We start from the raw sequence: 18,173 nt of genomic DNA, 5'->3' as shown, positions 1-18,173 counted from the left end.
TAAAGGTGGACAGTTGTGATTAAACAGCAAGGCCAGCTCCCCACTGGGGAGGCCTCAACAGGCAACTGGGCCACCCACCACAGTGGCCAATCAAGCAGCAACCCAAAAATTGAAAAGGCATTTGTGAATATTTATAAATGGAGCACCAACTGGCAGCGAGGGGAACAACTTTTCTTAGCCTCGTTTCTCTGCTTCTTCCAATAATCAGAGAAAAAAGCGGGTCCTCAGAGGGAGGATGAGTTTTCTTGCCAGTGGATTGATTTGCTTTCACTGAACTCAGCTGAAGTTTTGCCACTGAAGTCGGGAGGAGGAGGCTCAAAGACCCAAAAATCCTATAAACTCGTTAACGAGATACAAACGTGAGGGTAGGTTTGTGTTGAAACACTAAAAAGGAGAATTTGGCTCCTTAAAACCGCTCGAAACTTATGAAATTAGAGCGTGTTGGTGGCCAGATTTGGTGAAATAAACACTCCTAAGCCTTTCAAACATCGACCCCCAATTTACTGTGGCTGGTTTGGGTTCCAAAACGAGAAGTGTTTCGATATTTTCACTCTGTGTTTCAAAAGGAAACTTTTCTGTGTGAAAACCTCCCTCGACCTTCCAAAGACAAACCCAGCCCCGTGTGTTTCCTTGAACATTTATATATTTTTCTTGCTTTCAGCAACATTTGGTTCTGTTAGTTTAGTAGGGTTGAATATGTATATATATGTATATATTTATTATTATTATTATTATTTCAACCAGGTGGATTCCCCAGGGAGCCCAAATAAAACAAGCACAAACTCCCGGTGACATTTGAGAGTTCACCAGTTAATGAGAATATGCCCTAAAACTGCCTCCTTTTTTTGGCTAAAATTAAAAATATCAGAGTGAATCTCAGGACATTCATGTGGCTTTAAGATCAGCATATTTATCATAGTTGAATAATCTCAATTTATTTTAGAAGAGCCCAGGAAGAGCATCAGTTTGGTCAGAAATTATTATTTGAGCAGCCAGAGTTGAACACACAAAGCATTTTGCTGCAAGGACTTTAGGAGGTTTTTGAATAGAATCAATATATTGATAATAATAGCAATATTAACAACAGCAACAATATTAACAATACCAACAATAATAGTGATAAACAACCCCCAAATTAAAAACAGTTATTTAAGTTGCTTTCAGTAAGTTTCTTATGAGCATCCCATCAACACCTGGAATATTTTCTTTTCTTGGCTAAGCCCAGTTTACTGCCAAATTTTCCATTCTTTACTAGGAGAAAGTTATAAATTGACATCTCTACTAAAACATTTATTGACTAAAATGTCTCAGTCATGATTTTGACGTTTATTTTTGAAGGCTGTTTCAGAAAGCTGAGATGGAATTTGTGATATTTGGTTTGCAATTGGCAAATAAGAATTTTTCTTTTTCAAATCAAGGTGTTTTAATTATCTTTATTGTATTGATGCTGGACATGGCATCATGTTAAAACCAGATCTGATTCAACTGTTGGATACTTTTACTGGTGGTGCAGATTAAGATTTTAGTTATATTTGCTTCCAGGAAATACAGGAAGTTTGTTCAAACTCAAATTTGTTGCTGGCATCTCCTAATTTCCCTTTTATCAGGAAAAACACTGAATATTCCTCTAGCAGAATTTCCCTGCCAAGGAACATTTAAGACTGTAATCCACGGGAAAGTTTTCCAAACATCAGAGGCTGATTTTTAGGAAAGTAAATGATGATAATTTCTTTCTGGACATTTCTGTGAGATATAAACTTTAAACTGTCAGGTTGAAAAATTCCCTCCTGGAATTCCCCACCCTAAATTTTCAGCTGTTTCTTTTCTGTTGCTGTGCTTTGGAAAGGTTTTATAAAACAGGGATGGGGCAGGGACCCAAACTGTCAGGATTTGCTGAATTTTGCTGTTATCAGAAAACATCTCCAAGATGTTAAGTGGTTTATTTTTAATGAACTGCTGGGTCAGTCTCATATTGGAGAGAGAGGATTTTTTAAGCTCAGTAAAACTGTTGCTGGACACTGATGAGAAGCTGGTGCTGCTGTGGAACCCGAGAACAACTTTCAAGAGATTGTTGTGGTGTTTTCAGTCTTATGTTTTATGTAAAGTGATAAAACATCATTAATCATTCCAAATATGGCCATCACTCCTGGCAGTGGTGGTGCTCTCACATGTGACCTTTCTAAACAGTGGAAGTTGTTTATTTTCTTGGGACTCGCCTTCTTTAAGAGCAAATATTATATCCCAGTTATTCTGTATGAGCAGGTTGTATTCAGGGTATGTCACAGGAACATGATAATAGTAAAAATATATTGATATATTAGTGCTTTGGCATTCACACAACACCCACTGTGGAGATGGGAATGAAGTTTTCACACCATTCCAAAATAAAAATCCTCTACGTGAGCTCCTATTGCAGTCAAAGTTAGAAGGGACATAATGGAAACACACTGTGAAAATAATGTAAAAATAAAAACACTGTGCATTCATTGTGACATATTTCCTTAATTATGGATTCACTTCAGAATGAAATGAAGGGGAAAAATAGGATGTTATTTGTGATTTCTTTTTGGCATTTGGTTGTTTTTTATCGGGTGTTGTGTCTTTGGCAGTTTTGATGGAGCTCTCGAAAAAAAAAATAGACAGAACCCAGTGTTTGAATTCTGTCCTTATGCTTTGATCTAACAAGAAGTGAGGAGACAAGCTCTTAGAGTTATTATGGAAGTAGGTTGAATGTGTGCGAGGAATCTGAGAGGAAAACTCCTTTCTTTTATAGCATATTAACTCTAGAGGTGTTCCCAAAATACATGTTATTCAAAGAAGGGATAAATAAATAACTAGAGAGAACTGTGAGCACTCCAGTTTTGTTGGGGATGATACATCTGTGTCTTTCTGTGCTGGTTCCACACGTGGATTCTATACAATTAATTCTCTACAATTAATAGTATCAATATGCTATTAATAACTTTGATTGGTTTTTCTGCAATCACCCCTGACACCAGTTTGAAATAAAAGCCAATTAGTGGGTCCTACATCTTAATCTGGTTGGAAAACACCTAATTTATATACTAGATAGATTGTTTAACACCCAGTCACTGCTGCACAGCCAGGCAGGGATAATTGGGATGTGGGAGTGAAGGAGTCTGTCAGGTACTGCTGGTCGGAGCAGAGTGTTGGGAGGGTTATTCCAGGAGGAATCCCAGAGGAGCTGCAGCCTGGGAAGGGAACTGCCAGCAGAGAAAGCAGCTCTGATGTGGAATTCCTTCTGTGCTCAGGGATGAAGTTGTTCCTGGGTTGTTGTAAACAATCCAGGCTAAATTGTTTACAATTTAGCTGCCTCCAGCAGCTCTGGGGATCAGGGAAAACTCAAGGCTCCCAAATCTAACTTAGCCATGGCAACTGGAGGGGTAGGAGTGACTTCCATGTGTGCTCCTCTGGGCTGGGATATTGATCCCTTGCCAACGTTATGGTGCTCACTGTGGAGCTGCATCCATGCCCCAAAGGATGGATTCCTTCCCCCCCCCCCCCCCGTGGCTCTTTGCTCCAAAGCTTTGGAAGCTGTGCTGTCCAGGAGCTGCACCTCGGGGTGTGCTGCCTCCTCCTGCTGCTCCCGGTCTTGGTTTGGGATATCATTCCTCCTGGGTGTTGCAAAAGCAGTAATTTCTGTGCTCCTCAGGCATTCCAGAGGAGTTTCTAGCAGGATCTCAGAGCATAGAGGGATGCAGCTGCTGGAGCAGCTCCTGCTGCTGTGGAAATCAGGGAGGACAGGACAAAGCCCCTGAGGAGCAGGGCTGGGCTCTCATCAATGGATCCCATGGAGCAAACGCTGCCTCGTCGGGCTCCGGAGGGCAGGATTGGCAGGATAATCTGTTTAGCCAGGGAAAGTACAGCACTCCAGAGTTTCCCTTTGGTCATTCCCTCTGTCAGCTGAGCTTAAGTCATTCCACACTCAGGAGCACCAAACCCACCTCCTGGGAGCTCACCAGGACAGACTCCCTGGATGCATTTGGGATGGACTCACATTTGTGCTTTTGAAAACAAACGTGTTTTCCATGGAATTTATTCCACATCATTTTAACTCGGGCTCTTCACTGGAGTCATTCCCAGTGCTGAGGACGAGGTTATCAGCTCACTCCAATCCATGCAGGCTCTTTGTGGGGGAGGATCCAGCTCGGTCTGTCCTCTGGGGAGACTTGTCAGTGCAAGCACTGGGTGTTAGAGCGGGTGCCAGGAGAGGTGGGTGCCAGGAGAGGTGGGTGCTCCTCTCCTCTATCAGCATCAGGAACTTTACCCTAAGTCAGTGTTCCAGAAAACTTTATCCAGCATCTGCACTGGGATCCAAACAGAACAATAATGGTGGATACTGTGATTCAGCCTGGAGAAGAGAAGGCTCCAGGGAGACCTGAGAGCCCCTGGCAGGGCCTAAAGGGGCTCCAGGAGAGCAGGAGAGGGACTGGGGACAAGGGATGGAGGGACAGGACACAGGGAATGGCTTCCCACTGCCAGAGGGCAGAGTTAGATGGGATACTGGGAAGGAATTCCTGGCTGGTACAGTGGAGAGGCCCTGGCCAGGTTGGGCAGAGAAGCTGTGGCTGCCCCTGGATCCCTGGAAGTGTCCAAGGCCAGGTTGGATGGAGCTTGGAGCAACCTGGGCTAGTGGAAGGTGTCCCTGCCCATGGCAGGGGGTGGATGACGTGATCTTTAAGGTCCCTCCCAACCCCAGCCAGTCTGGGGTTCCATGATTCTATGATTCTCTGATTCTCCCCTTCTTCTGCTTTCTCTCAGAGGGGGATTCAGATTCCAGGGAAGCTGCACCAATAGAATTCATGTGTAATATGAAAGCAGAATGTAGGAAGCTGCAGAATACAGAAAAGCTGTATTATATGAAAAGCTCCAGAGTATAAATTTAAAAACTATACAAAATCTTTATTTATAGATTTGGATTTTAGTCATCCAGCTCTTTAACTCCTCAGACAACAAGGCAGATGAGATTTCTCTGGGAAACTGCTTCAAACACACCCTTTATATAGAGCAGATGGCTCTGGGAGCTACATGGAACTTTATGGAGGAATTATTTTCATTTGTTACCAATTACTAAATATCTCATTAAAGTCTCTTTGTTGAGGCCTGGTGTGCAGTTGTGAACCTGAGGGATTGGAATGAAGCCAGTGTGGGAATATCTGTATTTACTGCAGTTCATGGAATCACAGAACCATGGAATGGTTTGGGTTGGAAGGGACCTTAAAACTCATCCAGTCCCATCCCGTGCCATGGGCAGGGACACCTTCCACTAGCCCAGGCTGCTCCAAGCCCCATCCAACCTGGCCTTGGACACTTCCAGGGATCCAGGGGCAGCCACAGCTTCTCTGGGCATGATTTCCCTCATCAATTATTATTTTTGTGCTTTTCGACTTCCTTTTGTCTTTAATTCTGTCACACCCCAAGTGGGAACACGAGGGTGGTTTGGATCTGTCAGAGGAGACCAGTGAGGGGCTGAAAGGAGCCATTTGGTGTGGTGTAACTTAAATATCCACCATTCCTTTAGGACACCTCACACTTTGGTCTCCTGACTGGGAATCTACATTTTTAAATATTTTTCCTGCTGATATTTCCATCTGTAAATGCTTCTTTTCTCTGGTCACTGTCCTTATTTGTGATGGTGACCATGATGGTCTTGCTTGCAAGGCCCAGAGCCCCCTATGCCTGTGTATTTATTCCCAACAAGCACAGCTCAATCCCTGCTGCTGGAATTTATAGGCAGCCCTGGCTTTTCGTTTCGAGGAAAAAAAAATATCTTGAATATAGATCAGTATGTTTTGAACAAGTTGTAAACATGCACAGTGTCTTTTCAAGTAACTGGGGCAGAAATAATGATTCATAAACTTAAGTAAATATGTACTTACATAATTTTAAACCTTTCAAGCCAGTAGGACTATTTCTGCTTTTGTGTGTTTTGTGTGTTTAGAATTAAACTTACTGTTTAAATTAGGCCTATATTCCTAAAAGAAGCCCTCATAATATGAAAAACAAAGTGGGAAAAAAGGTCTGTGTTTCATCTTCAGCCCTCCAGGTCTTTCTGTACCACCAAAGTGAAGGAAAATTCTAGAGATAAATATTTAAGGCTGACAATGATAATGAAGTTGTGGGCTATGACTAGAGAATAATGACATTTCCTGCAATGGCTCCATGAAAGAAGAGGCAAAATGTGACTCCTTGTTGACAGAAAGAATATAAAAGAGACAAGCTTGAGACCAGTAATTTTTTAGTGTGTACAGCAGGGGTATTTTAGAACAAAAGGGCACTGTGCTAAGTATTTAAATTAAATACAAAAACCCCCACATTATTGTATGAAAAAAACCTCCATCTGATGCTCGAACATTTCTAAATCTTTCAAAATCATGGTTCTCTTCTGTCATGTGTGATGTTTTATGAGAAGGAATTGTCCCTGCAGAACAAAAGGAAGCAGAGGAAATGTATTATTTATAAAGGTTGTTCATTATAATGATTCTGGGAAGGAAACATTAACACAGTGAGAGGTCCTGACTGCGCTGGATTAGGGAAAGGGCAAGTGGCAGGATGGCAGCTCTGAACTTTGAAGCACATCTGCCGTTTTCTGTTTGCATTCCAGAGCTCTCTCTGCCTTTTGGGAGGACGTTTTTATGCCCAGACTTTTCTCCCGGGGCAGGGACGGGCAGAGCTGCCTGGAAAAGGTGTTTCCAGGTGGGACCTGCTACTGGGGACAGCACTGGGGAGGCTCAGGAGGGGCTGGAAACCCACAGCCCATGGCCAGGCAGCCAAAATCTCCCCGGGTGTGAAGTCACACACACTGGAGGGAAGGCGTGGATCCAGAGGGGAGGCATGGATCCAGAGGGAAGGCAGGGATCCAGAGGGAAGGCGTGGATCCAGAGGGAAGGCAGGGATCCAGAGGGAAGGCATGGATCCAGAGGGAAGGCAGGGATCCAGAGGGATCTGCAGAGCAGCCCTGGGGAGAAGGACCTGGGGGTGTTGGTGGACCCCGTGCCCTGAGCTGATCCCACAGGGATCGTGGGCAGCAGGGGAGGGGGGATTCTGCCCCTCTGCCCCCTCAGGTGAGACCCCCCTGCAGAGCTGCCTCCAGCCCTGGGAACAACAGCATGAGGATGTGGAGCTGCTGGAGCACATTCAGTCCAGGGGAGACCATGGAGATGCTCCAAGGGCTGGAGCCCCTCTGCTCTGGAGCCAGGCTGGGAGAGCTGGGGGGGTTCACCCAGAGAAGAGAAGGCTCCAGGGAGAGCTGAGAGCCCCTTGCAGGGCCTAAAGGGGCTCCAGGAGAGCTGGAGAGGGACTGGGGACAAGGGATGGAGGGACAGGACACAGGGAATGGCTTCCCACTGCCAGAGGGAAGGGATAGATGGGATACTGAGAAGGAATTGCTGGCTGTGAGGGTGGGGAGGCCCTGTCCCAGGTTGGGCAGAGAAGCTGTGGCTGCCCCTGGATCCCTGGAAGTGTCCAAGGCCAGGCTGGAGCAACCTGGGCTAGTGGAAGGTGTCCCTGCCTGTGGCAGGGGGTGGGATGAGATGATCTTTAAGGTCCCTTCCCACCCAAACAATTCCATGATTTTCATTTGAGGGAATTGTGAGATATCAGTGCTGTGACACAACACTAACAGGTAGAAGCTCAGTATGACTAATTTAAAGGTTTGAGCTGTTTCGTTTCCATACAATCAGTGAACCAATATTTTAAATACAGCAGCTAAAATGTGTATTAAAAAGCTGGAAGACTCTCTGGTTTGAGAGTAGTTTAAAACTGCTTTTGAGAGCAGTTTTTGTGTTTTCTGGAGACCACATTTGAGTTTGTCCCTTTGGGAAAGGTGCCATTTTCTCATGGGCTGGTTTTTTAGTTTCTCATGCTTGCCAAACACTCCAGTTCAATATTTTTATTAAAAACGAAGTTTAAAAGTAAATTTTACTTTGGCAGTCAAACTTAACATCTGAAGAATAAAACAGTGGTGTTTGCTGTGCAAACAGAACCCTGGAGAAGCCTCCAAATACCACGTCAGAGCTCCTCAACTTAAAAAAAAATCTACAAGAAAGTAAAGGAGATTCCTCCCCTTCAATATTTTTACTACATTCTCTTTTAAAAGCATAGATAGCATTAGATAAAAATTAGCTTAATGAAATCTGCATATTTTATCATAGTATTTTACCTCCTTGAAGCTGATAAGAGGTTTTCCAGAATAAGCACTGCCTGGATCGAAGCTCCAGAAATAAATAAGGGGGTGGGTCATTGTTTTTATTTATTTATTTTAATACTCAGTAAATTGAGGTCTGAGCCTTCAATGGCCATAAACAGAAACAAATCTCTGTGTTGAACTGACACAGATCCCTCAAATACCTGGGATTCTCTCAGGCACCATCACTTGGGATCATCAGCAGACTCATAACTAAAGGCTGTGACATTCTCCTTCTTTATAAAAATGTGGCAGTAATTAAGTTTTTTTTTTTATGAGAACCTAACAGAGCACTCCCCTGTAAAGGGATATTTTGGGATGTTCATCCCTCCTTAAAAACCTGAGGGATCTCGAACACAACCCCTGGGCAGAGCTCCTGGGACAGGAGCCATGAGGGTTGGATGTGTTAAAGTGCTGAAGGCCCTGTGCTGGCCGGGAAGTTCATCCCAAAATTCCCAACCTGGGCTAGTGGAAGGTGTCCCTGCCCATGGCAGGGGGTGGAATGAGATGGGCTTTAAGGTCCCTTCCAACCCAAACCACTCCATGATTCCATGACTCTGTTTTGCATCCTCTGGGATGCTCACATTTGGGATCCAAGCTCCAATTAATAATATCCACGTCCAGCTCTCGAAATGTTAAACTGAGCAAATAAATACATTTAGAGCTCACAGATGAAGGACCTGCTTTCGTGCTCTGGCTGGCAGGGCCGTGTCTCTGGGTGAAACTCAGGTACACATTTGTACAACACGACTGAGTAAACAGAAATACCAGAAAAAACAGTGATCCAATTTTCTGTTGAGTTTTATAAACATCATCCTGCGACCTGGGAGGTGTTGGAGTGGTGACCTGCTGCCCGTGTGCGTGGGATGCTTCTACTCATCGTTCCTTTCTTTCAGTTATCAGTTAAATGTGGAGCTTTATTGTCGTTTAAGTGTGCTCGTCTCCTAACTGACCATCACCCTTTGTTGCCTTAATTTCTGTCCTCAACTCCCGTGTTGGAACATTCACAAGGAGCCAACCGAGAGCTGGATCCGTTTACACCGCCCAGGAGATGCACCTCTGGCGGAAAGTTTATTTTTCCATGTGACATCACTGCTCTTCAGGTGCCAGTAATTGTAAACATCCCTTGTTTTCAATTCTTTGTCCCCTTAATCTCATTAGGGGAATATCAGACGTTAAATCTTTTAAGTAGCATTAGGGGTGTGTGTTCATCCATAACATACGAGGAGCCAGTCAGTCCTTATCCCAACCTTTCCCAGGTTTGCTGTTCTGGGAGTCACCGCGCTGAAAAACTGAGATTTGAGCCCGTGGGGCAAAAGTTGTTGGAGACTGGAGGAAAACGAGTGTTCAAAATGCTCCTGACAGCACAAATTAGGGAGGGAGAGGCTTCTGAGCCTGTCGGATCACAAACAGCATCTCCCAACAACTCTGAGGGTTCCCGGGGGAGACGCACCCGGAGCGATCCTCGGGCACGTTGTTGTTACAAGGTCTCAGGGTGGATGTGCAGCATCTTCGCTGAGAGAGCCTTCATCTGAACCCAGAACCTTCAACCGAACAGAGCAGCTTGTTTTCCTCCAGGAAATAACTGATTTCTTCCTCTTGTCGGATTTTACTACTTGTAAAAAGGGATTTCTCGTGTTGCCCTTCACGTCTTTTCTCTCCCTCCTTGTCTCCTCTTCCCTCTTCTCTCACACATATTTACACACCACTTTCCCTTAGCCAATCTTGCAGAAGAAAATTAATTAATAAATTCTCAAATAGGAGACAAAATTCGTATGTTCATCCTCTCTCCACCTTCACTTTGCTGTTTGTGGGTTTTTATCCTTTGCCAGATTTCAGTCTTCTCGAGGCAAATCTTTTGTAACTCCATAAAAAGACAGAGGTTTTCCGGTTCTGCCATATGCAGTTTTAAATTTGGTCTCTAAAACTAGCTAGATAGTCTGCTCACAGCAAAAAAAAAAACCCTTAAAATAAAATAAAAAAAAGAGCAATAAAAATTCTGGATGTTGTTCCCTCTGGGAGCCAGTGATGAAAACAGGAGCCTGGGAATGCTGTTCCCAGTGTCCTACAGCAGGGTTGGTGATGGTAAGGTTTGTGTGGAGCCTTCCTTAGCTGAACAGGGAGAAATATGTTCTTTCTGGTTAAAGGATTCTAAGTACAAATATGAATTATGGTGGCTCCTGCAATTCTTTGGAAGAAAAACTGATCCTAGAAAAGGTTGCAGGGGTATATCTGGGTTTTTTTTTTTATTTATAGAGCAGGTTTGTTCTGCCCCATCAGAGTTTTCTCCCCACTTAAAAAAAGGAAGCTGATTATTATAACATGGACTTTTATTCCACAAATATTAGATGGATCAAGTAAAGGCTAAAGTAAAAAGTTTATTCCCTGTCAAATTTCTAAGTGCCTTGTTGTGGATTTTATTTAACCCCCAACCCCATGGATTCTGGTTTTATAAAACCCACTCTATCATTTTATAAATTCCCCTCTATTTTCCTAGAAAATGTGTCCAAAATAACTTGATTTTGGCGTTGTTTGGCAAAAAATAGTTCTCCTTAAAATCCCAGCCCCACTGTTGTTCAGCACATGGAGAATTCAGGACCTGCACTCTGCGCACGGGGAAGCCAAAATTTTGTCTGGCAAAGCCACCTGGCTGCAGTTGATAGCAAAATCTATTGTTAACCCCCTTTTCTGTAATGTAATTAAAACACTGCTGAATGATCTGTTTAGTGTGGCCTGGCTGCTCCCGGGAAGCACAGCCCTTTGTGTCCCATAATCCCGGCCTTTGTGCGGGGCTGGCCGGGGCCGGCAAACCTTGTTTAAAGATTTTAAGATCTCCCTTAATCCCTTCCCTGATGAGACACCCATTGCTGAAAGCTGGGGGGAAAGGTCCATCTGTCTTGCAACATATGTGTTTACACTGGCAGATCAGTAAATACAGCAGAGTGCTGCCAGTGCCAAGGATTTCCTTGAGTCATAAACGGGATGCATTGTTTGGTTATTGTTCCTGGAGTTACACCCCTCCTGGGACTGGGATTAGCAATTACCTGGAGCAGAAACGCTCCACGTGGAACATCCCACCCCCCCAAAAAGCTGAGAACGTTCCCAGTGGACACACAGGGCTCTGTTAAACTCATCACTGGAAGGGGGGGGTCTGGTTTTCCCATCAAGGCCATGATTCCTTTTGGTATTTGCACAGTTGGACAGTGGGAAGTTGGGCTTTACACCATCTCCTTTATGCATTTAATTTACACACTGGAGGGAGTGACCCCAGAGGCTGTTGGAGAAGGAGGCTCCCAACCAGCTCCTGGGTTACTCCTGAGTTAGGGGATGCTGGACTGTCCTAGGAATAATTTTATTAAGAGCTGGAGAAGCACAAGTAGAACAACGTAAGAAGGATGTGGATCTGTTGATTCCAGTCCAGGGGAGATCATGGAGATGCTCCAAGGGCTGGAGCCCCTCTGCTCTGGAGCCAGGCTGGGAGAGCTGGGGGGGTTCACCTGGAGAAGAGAAGGATCCAGGGAGAGCTGAGAGCCCCTGGCAGGGCCTAAAGGGGCTCCAGGAGAGCTGGAGAGGAACCTGGGACAAGGGATGGAAGGACAGGGCACAGGGAATGGCTTCCCACTGCCAGAGGGCAGGGTTAGATGGGATATTGGGAAGGAATTCCAAGCTGTGAGGGTGGAGAGGCCCTGTCCCAGGTTGGGCAGAGAAGCTGTGGCTGCCCCTGGATCCCTGGAAGTGTCCAAGGCCAGGTTGGATGGGGCTTGGAGAAACCTGGGCTGGTGGAAGGTGTCCCTGTCCATGGCAGGGGGTGGGACTGGATCATCTTTAATGTCCCTTCCAACAGAATCCATTTTGGGATTCCATGAATATCAAGAACCATAAATTGAATTCTCTGGCTTTACTTTTAATCTCTTTCTGGTGCTGAAAATCATTTAACTTCCCGTTAAATTTGTATTTCTGCTTAGAAAACTGCCAACAAACCCCCTCAAACCCATGTTTTTTCACTGTTCTCTGGTGTTTGTGTAACTCCAGTGCCTGGGGAGTGAAGTTACAGAACATGGCCTGTTCTGCAACGTTTTGTTCCCATTTTGAGCCAAAAGTGTCCCCCAGATACGGCAATTCAGTTTTAAGAGACGATTTAAGTCTGAAGCCAGTAAAAAAAAAGGGAAACCCTTGGCAGCACTGGGATGAAATGGATCCATTTGGAAGGCAGTGCTTTAAGCAAAACCACTAAAATGATTTTAAAATGGTTTTGGAAATAGGTAGCACCCAAAGGACACTCTCCAAGTGGGCTTTGAAAGAGGGAACCGGGGCAAGTTCTGCAGGAAATCATTACCACACGTGAGGAACAGCAGCAGAAGGAGCATAAAATATATATTGGAAAAAAGGGAAAGGAAGATAAATTCTAGCTTGGAGGTGGAAGTCAGGCTTGGAAATAGGGGGTAAGAGGGAGATTTGGGGAGAGAGAGAGATGCTGAATAACTCTGAGGGTAATTTTGAGTTCCATTACAGGGGAATGTGTGGACAGGAGCTGGCAGTGGAGATGAGGAGTGAGGATGGATCAGGGAAGGTGGGGAACAAAGCCCCAGGAAAACACAACTGGAATGGCTGCAGGGCAGGGATTTTATGCAGAAATAGTTACTCAGCTCAGACACTGATTGGGAATGAAGTCTTTAAGAAAAGGTTGATATTAATGATGATATCCTTTGCAATTGTTGGTATTGGCTGTGGCAGAGAGGGCAGAGCCACGTGGAGTGTTAATTCCTTCCTTAAAACACCTGAAGTTTGTTCCTATCCGTTCACAGGGAGATTTGGGAAAGGCTGAACTGAATTCTGAGATCAGGCAGCTGGGAAATAAATAAATCATTAATACATTAATGTGTTGTTAATACACCAATTTCTGCTGGGGACAGATCAACTAAAGCAGAGAGGGAAAAGAGGGGTCCACAGCCCCACTGGCCCTGATTGCCAGGAATTCTTACAAAGCATTTGAATTGTTCAGGGAATGTGTGTGGTAACAACACAGGAACTATGGAACGTGGAGCAGAACAGGTGAAATCAGGTGAGAAATAACAGTGAGTGATCTGACTCATAACGAGTCAGGTGAGTGTGTGGAGCTGGGGTTGGAGATAGAGCTGTGATCATTCCTGCAGATATTTCCTGGGGGAAACAGGGAGTTTGGGGGGGTTCCCACTGCAGGAGTCAATCCATCTGGTACCTGTTCTGGGGCCGGGGAGTGGAAATCTGATACTTGTCAAAAAATAAAAAAAGCACCGAGTGTCTGTTCTCCAGGAATGTCATGTGTGCCCATAAATTCATCCTTCAGTTTTGACAAAGTGGGTGAAGGTTCCTTGGAAGATTATCTGTGGAAAAACTTGGAGAATTATCTGCTTTTTACTTCTCAGGAGTTTCCTGTTAGAGCAGGTTGTAGTTCTTCAGGATTTAATCCACCTGGAATTCTGTGGTACAGAAGGGTACAGACATCCCTCAGTGCTTTTAGGTGGTTTCTGTTGCCCAAAAAACGTTTGGGAAAACATCACTGGAAGAACAGAGGTGTGAAAACAGCCAAGGGAAGCTGGAAAAGCAGAGGTGGGAATGCTCAGATTTGGAAGGGGCTGGGTCAGGATCTCGTGAGACAAGATCTTCTTGGTTTGCAGTCGATGATCCCGTGAGATTAAAAGGCATTGAAAGAGCTGGTGGTGCAGAAATCTGAGCAGAAAACCTCTCACACTTCGGGGGGGGGTGGTTTCTGTGAACAGTCACCCAGATACTGCTACTGAAAAAATGGTGACAAAAAAAAAAGGTGACAAAAAGGAGATCCTTTTTTTGTGTGTTTCTGAAAGCAGAGAAAAGAAACTCTGATAAAATCTGTTGTGTTTGAAAAGCAAAGCAAAACGTCTGAATAATTCTAAGAAATGCTTTGTTTTCTATTTTTAACATGAATTTCTTCTGTTCTTCTTGCATTCTTACGATTCTCACCATCAAGAGCTGTGGAGATTACCTGGATAATTCCTGCTCTGGTGCCATGAATTCTTTTTTTTTTGGTCAGCACTTTATCAAAGCACGAAAAATTGGCTCAGTCTCTGCAGGAGAGGGAGAAGCAACAGGTTGATAAAACAGCCAAATGAACTATAATTTAGATTAAAATGAAAAATGGGGGTCAGAGAAAAGCAAACCTGGGGTGGTTTTGGAGGATTCCTGGTTTCCATAACACGTGTGACAGCCTGAACTGGGTGAGGGGAAGGAAAATAAAGCCACCAGAGAACAACTGGTTGTTATCTTTCGAGGCAGAAAGATGAGAACTTCTGAGCTAGTGGGTAGCAAAGAATGTCAGTTATGTTCTAATCTAGATTGGTGAATAAAACGATAATCATCAGTAAATTAGAAGAGGTGTTGAAAGCTCAGTTAATTATAGGAAATGAGGAAATTAGAGTGCTGAGTCTGACTGTTTCTGATTCACTTGTTAAATTAAAAAAAAAAGGTGGTGGGTTTTTTTTGCCATGTGTAGTTTTGGTTCATGGTATATGGTGAAAACACTGGTTTTTTTTTTTCCATTTTGTATTATTTTCTTTTTAATAACTCCTCAAATGAGGGTTTTGTCTTCATCTGGAGGGAATTGTGGTTTTAATACATCTCTCTGAGGGTCAGGAATTGTTTTCTGCTGCTCAGAGCACGAGTTCCTGAAGTGCAGTGGTCGTGAAGTGCAACACAAAAACTCTGTTGCCTGTGAAAATGGTTTTTCCATGATTTTAAGTTAAACAAAATAAATAAATTGTAGCTTGAGATTCTCTAGATCTTATTTTTAAATCATGATTAAAGTGTGAGAGGGAGAAGTAGTTTGACCGTGGGACTATTAAGAAATGTTTCAGCCAAGTTGTTTTGTCATAAAGGCATCATTCATTTCTTACATTTACTTTAGGGATTTTCCACATGCATTTCCATGGTCCATAAAGTCCCTTTCAGAGCTGCAAGAGGTGCCAACCTTACCTTTACCTACCAAGTTTCTGGTTTTCCATGATAATTCTTGGAAGTAGCTCCTCTACGTGTAAAGAATGAACAACTGTTGATTTTTCACAGTTGCTTATGCAATAATTCTGAGGGAAACCAACTCCTCCTTGCAGTGCCTCTTGCAGAAATAGGTTATGAAACCACACTGGGATCACTGGACCAGTTACAGAGGATGGAATATTGACTGTTGGCAAAGGAATTGGGGGAAACAGAAATCTAATGCACCCCTGGGGCTGGAAAATCAGCAGGAAAGCTTCCCAATAACTTGGAAAGTGATTTTCTTACATTTTTCAGGGGACCTTTGCATATGTACAACATTTCCTGAACTTACAGAGAGGTTCTTTAAATAGGAACAGCAACAGATACGATGCATAAATAAATAATTCCAGATGTTACAGATGTTATTATACTGCTGGTTTTATTTGAAAGGGCAAAATTTCAACTTCTCAAGGCCTGTGTGCAAGTTTATAGAGAGAATATTGTCCATGACAAACTCTTGTCTTCTGTTCTCTGTTGTCCTTTCATCCCTTTTTCCCTTCACTCCGTGGCAGGGAGTTGGAATAAGAGGAGCTTTAAGGTCCCTTCCAACCCAAACTATGCTGGGATTCTGTGATTCTATAATTCTGGAAAGGAATGATTCAGGAACACAGAGTGATTTTTAAATCTCATGCCCAAAGGATGATTATCACAATTTGCATTATAAATTCTTTACAATCCTGGTCTTTGGATAAAGAATTTTCGGGTCCAACTCCTATTTTAGCCAAACTAGCAACTGCAAAAGGTGAAATTTCCACGGGAAAAAAAAGTGGAGAGGAGAAGAAACACATCCCCAGATTTTCCTGTCAATTTTGGTCCTCCTCAGTTCTCCTTTCCTGGTATTTTTTAATCTGAGGCCGAGAGTTTGCTCAGCCCTAGTCAAGGTAAATGGCAAAGGAAATGTACAGCCAAAGTTTTCCTGACTTTTTGCCCTTTTTGGTGCAGGTAAAAAGGGGTTAAGCAGGATGAGGTCCTGCAGCAGCTTTGTCTTTCTGGGAAAAGAGGTGGGAATGTGGTCCTGTGCCCAACTCAGCCCTTCTGCTGGGCTGGGCCTTCCAACCCCAACCAGCAGGAAAACTCTCTGGAATTGGGACACAGTGATGACTTCAGTGGATAGAAATCTGCCCAAGTTAGCCTGGAGGTCCTCATTGTGTGGGGATAGGGAATGGGAACAGGGAGATGGGCAGAGATAAACTGCACAGATCCTTCTGCTGATCAACAACAGGCTCGGGCAAACCCCTGACAGAGAACCAGCCCTTCTCCGAGCCCACAAGGAGACAAGACAGGATAAACCACAGGCCAGTGACACTTCTCCAGGAGCTTATCCCACAGAAAACATCCCTCACTCCATGACTTGATCCTAATGAGCGTTGCCTTTGTGTGTGGGAGCCAGGGGAGTTTATTCCAACCATTCAGTGTGACCAGCTGTGACAGAAATAAAGGATATTATCCGATGGGCCCTTTTTCCTCACGGGACATTTGCTGTGGCTTGAAGGCTTGAATCTGAAATTCCTGCATACCTAAAGCTTCAGAAATCCTGTGTAATATATATCCTTAGCCAGGCTCATTCCTTGCTCTGAACAGATTGGAAAATAAGTGAATGCATTGGGTGTTTTTGGGGTGTTTTTTTCTCCTTCTTTTATCTTTCCTAGTTTTGTCTAGGAATCCTGGAACCAGGCTGCTTTAATTGATGGAGGGTCATTGCTATGCATCGTGGCTCAGGTTAATAAAGCAGAAATTTAATAGATACATTAAAATGTCTGGGAGAGAGGCTGTGAGCACACCAGTGAGCCTTGGCATTGACCTTGCTGCACTTAAGGGCTCTGAGTCAGACTCCTGACGCCACGAGGCACGGGGAGAGTGGGGATGCATTTGTACATCTGTGTGTGTAATTTGGGAAGGTTTTCACTGCTCACAATCTCTGGGCCTTCTGCTGCACTAAAAGTTATTTCAGGCATTGCTTCAGCACATTCAAAAACAAGCTTAAGAGCAAAAAAAAAAGGGCTTTTTTTTTTTTTTTTAATCTAGCGTAAGGTTATTGAAATTTATTTCCCTTGCAGTTTTATTCATTAGTGGTTAAAATATCAGTATCAATTGTTTTTAGCTGTTCACTTACGGTAATCAACGAAAATATATCAGAGATGAGGAGGGCACTATCCCTGTAATAATTAATCTTGCTTCTTTCTCCAGAGACTCTCTGGATTTTGGCCTCAGTCCTGGTGTACAGGGAGAGTGCCTCTGCTTCAGCAGCCAGAAGGGACCAGGTCCATTATGCAAAGAGAAGGTGGTAAATCAGGGGCACAAAGGCAGTGCCTCAAACTTCTGATCAATGCAGGGAATCCCAAAATGTTTGGATGGGAAGGGACATTAAGGATCATCTCATTCCACTCCCTGCCATGGGCAGGGACACCTTCCACCAGCCCAGGTTGCTCCAACCTGGCTTTGGACACTTCCAGGGATCCAGGGGCAGCCACAGCTTCTCTGGGCAACCTGGGCCAGGGCCTCCCCACCCTCACAGCAAGGAATTCTTCCCAACACCTGATCTAAATCTCCCCTCTTTCAGTTTTAAACCATCCCCTTTGTCCTATCTCTGTCTGCCCACTCAAAAAGTCACTTTCCATCTTTTTTTTATAAGTCCCGAAAGGCCAAATTTAAATCCATGTGATTGTTTTACATTTTTCTCACGACAAACTTCAAACCAAAAGTGGGATTTGCCTTTGACCAAAAAGCTCTTTGCAGGGCTTGGTCAGAATCACAGTTCTGAGCGTAGAATTTGCTGCTCCTTGAGGAAGAGAATATGTTTTAAATTCTTATATGAGGCTTAAAAGCCCCACATTGGCTTGAACTCCAGTTGGACAAACTGTGGATTGTCCAGATCTCCCTGTCTCCAGTACAATGAGTCACATGTTTCTAATTAACCTCC

General features: G+C 44.0%; 2 long non-coding RNA genes across 4 annotated transcripts in view; both read left to right on the top strand.

The window, feature by feature from the left end:
- LOC116789339 overlaps positions 1-18,173 on the top strand; it is a 155,749-nt gene that overhangs the window by 37,448 nt on the left and 100,128 nt on the right. The window lies entirely within an intron of this gene.
- Positions 6,954-14,460, top strand: LOC116789340. Its single transcript, XR_004357990.1, has 4 exons — positions 6,954-7,085; positions 9,218-9,309; positions 13,120-13,268; positions 14,193-14,460. It is a non-coding gene; the product is annotated as an uncharacterized LOC116789340 (long non-coding RNA).

Source organism: Chiroxiphia lanceolata, chromosome 7, assembly GCF_009829145.1.
Source record: "Chiroxiphia lanceolata isolate bChiLan1 chromosome 7, bChiLan1.pri, whole genome shotgun sequence".
Lineage (NCBI taxonomy): Eukaryota > Metazoa > Chordata > Aves > Passeriformes > Pipridae > Chiroxiphia > Chiroxiphia lanceolata.
This window is presented reverse-complemented; position numbering and strand designations above follow the sequence as displayed.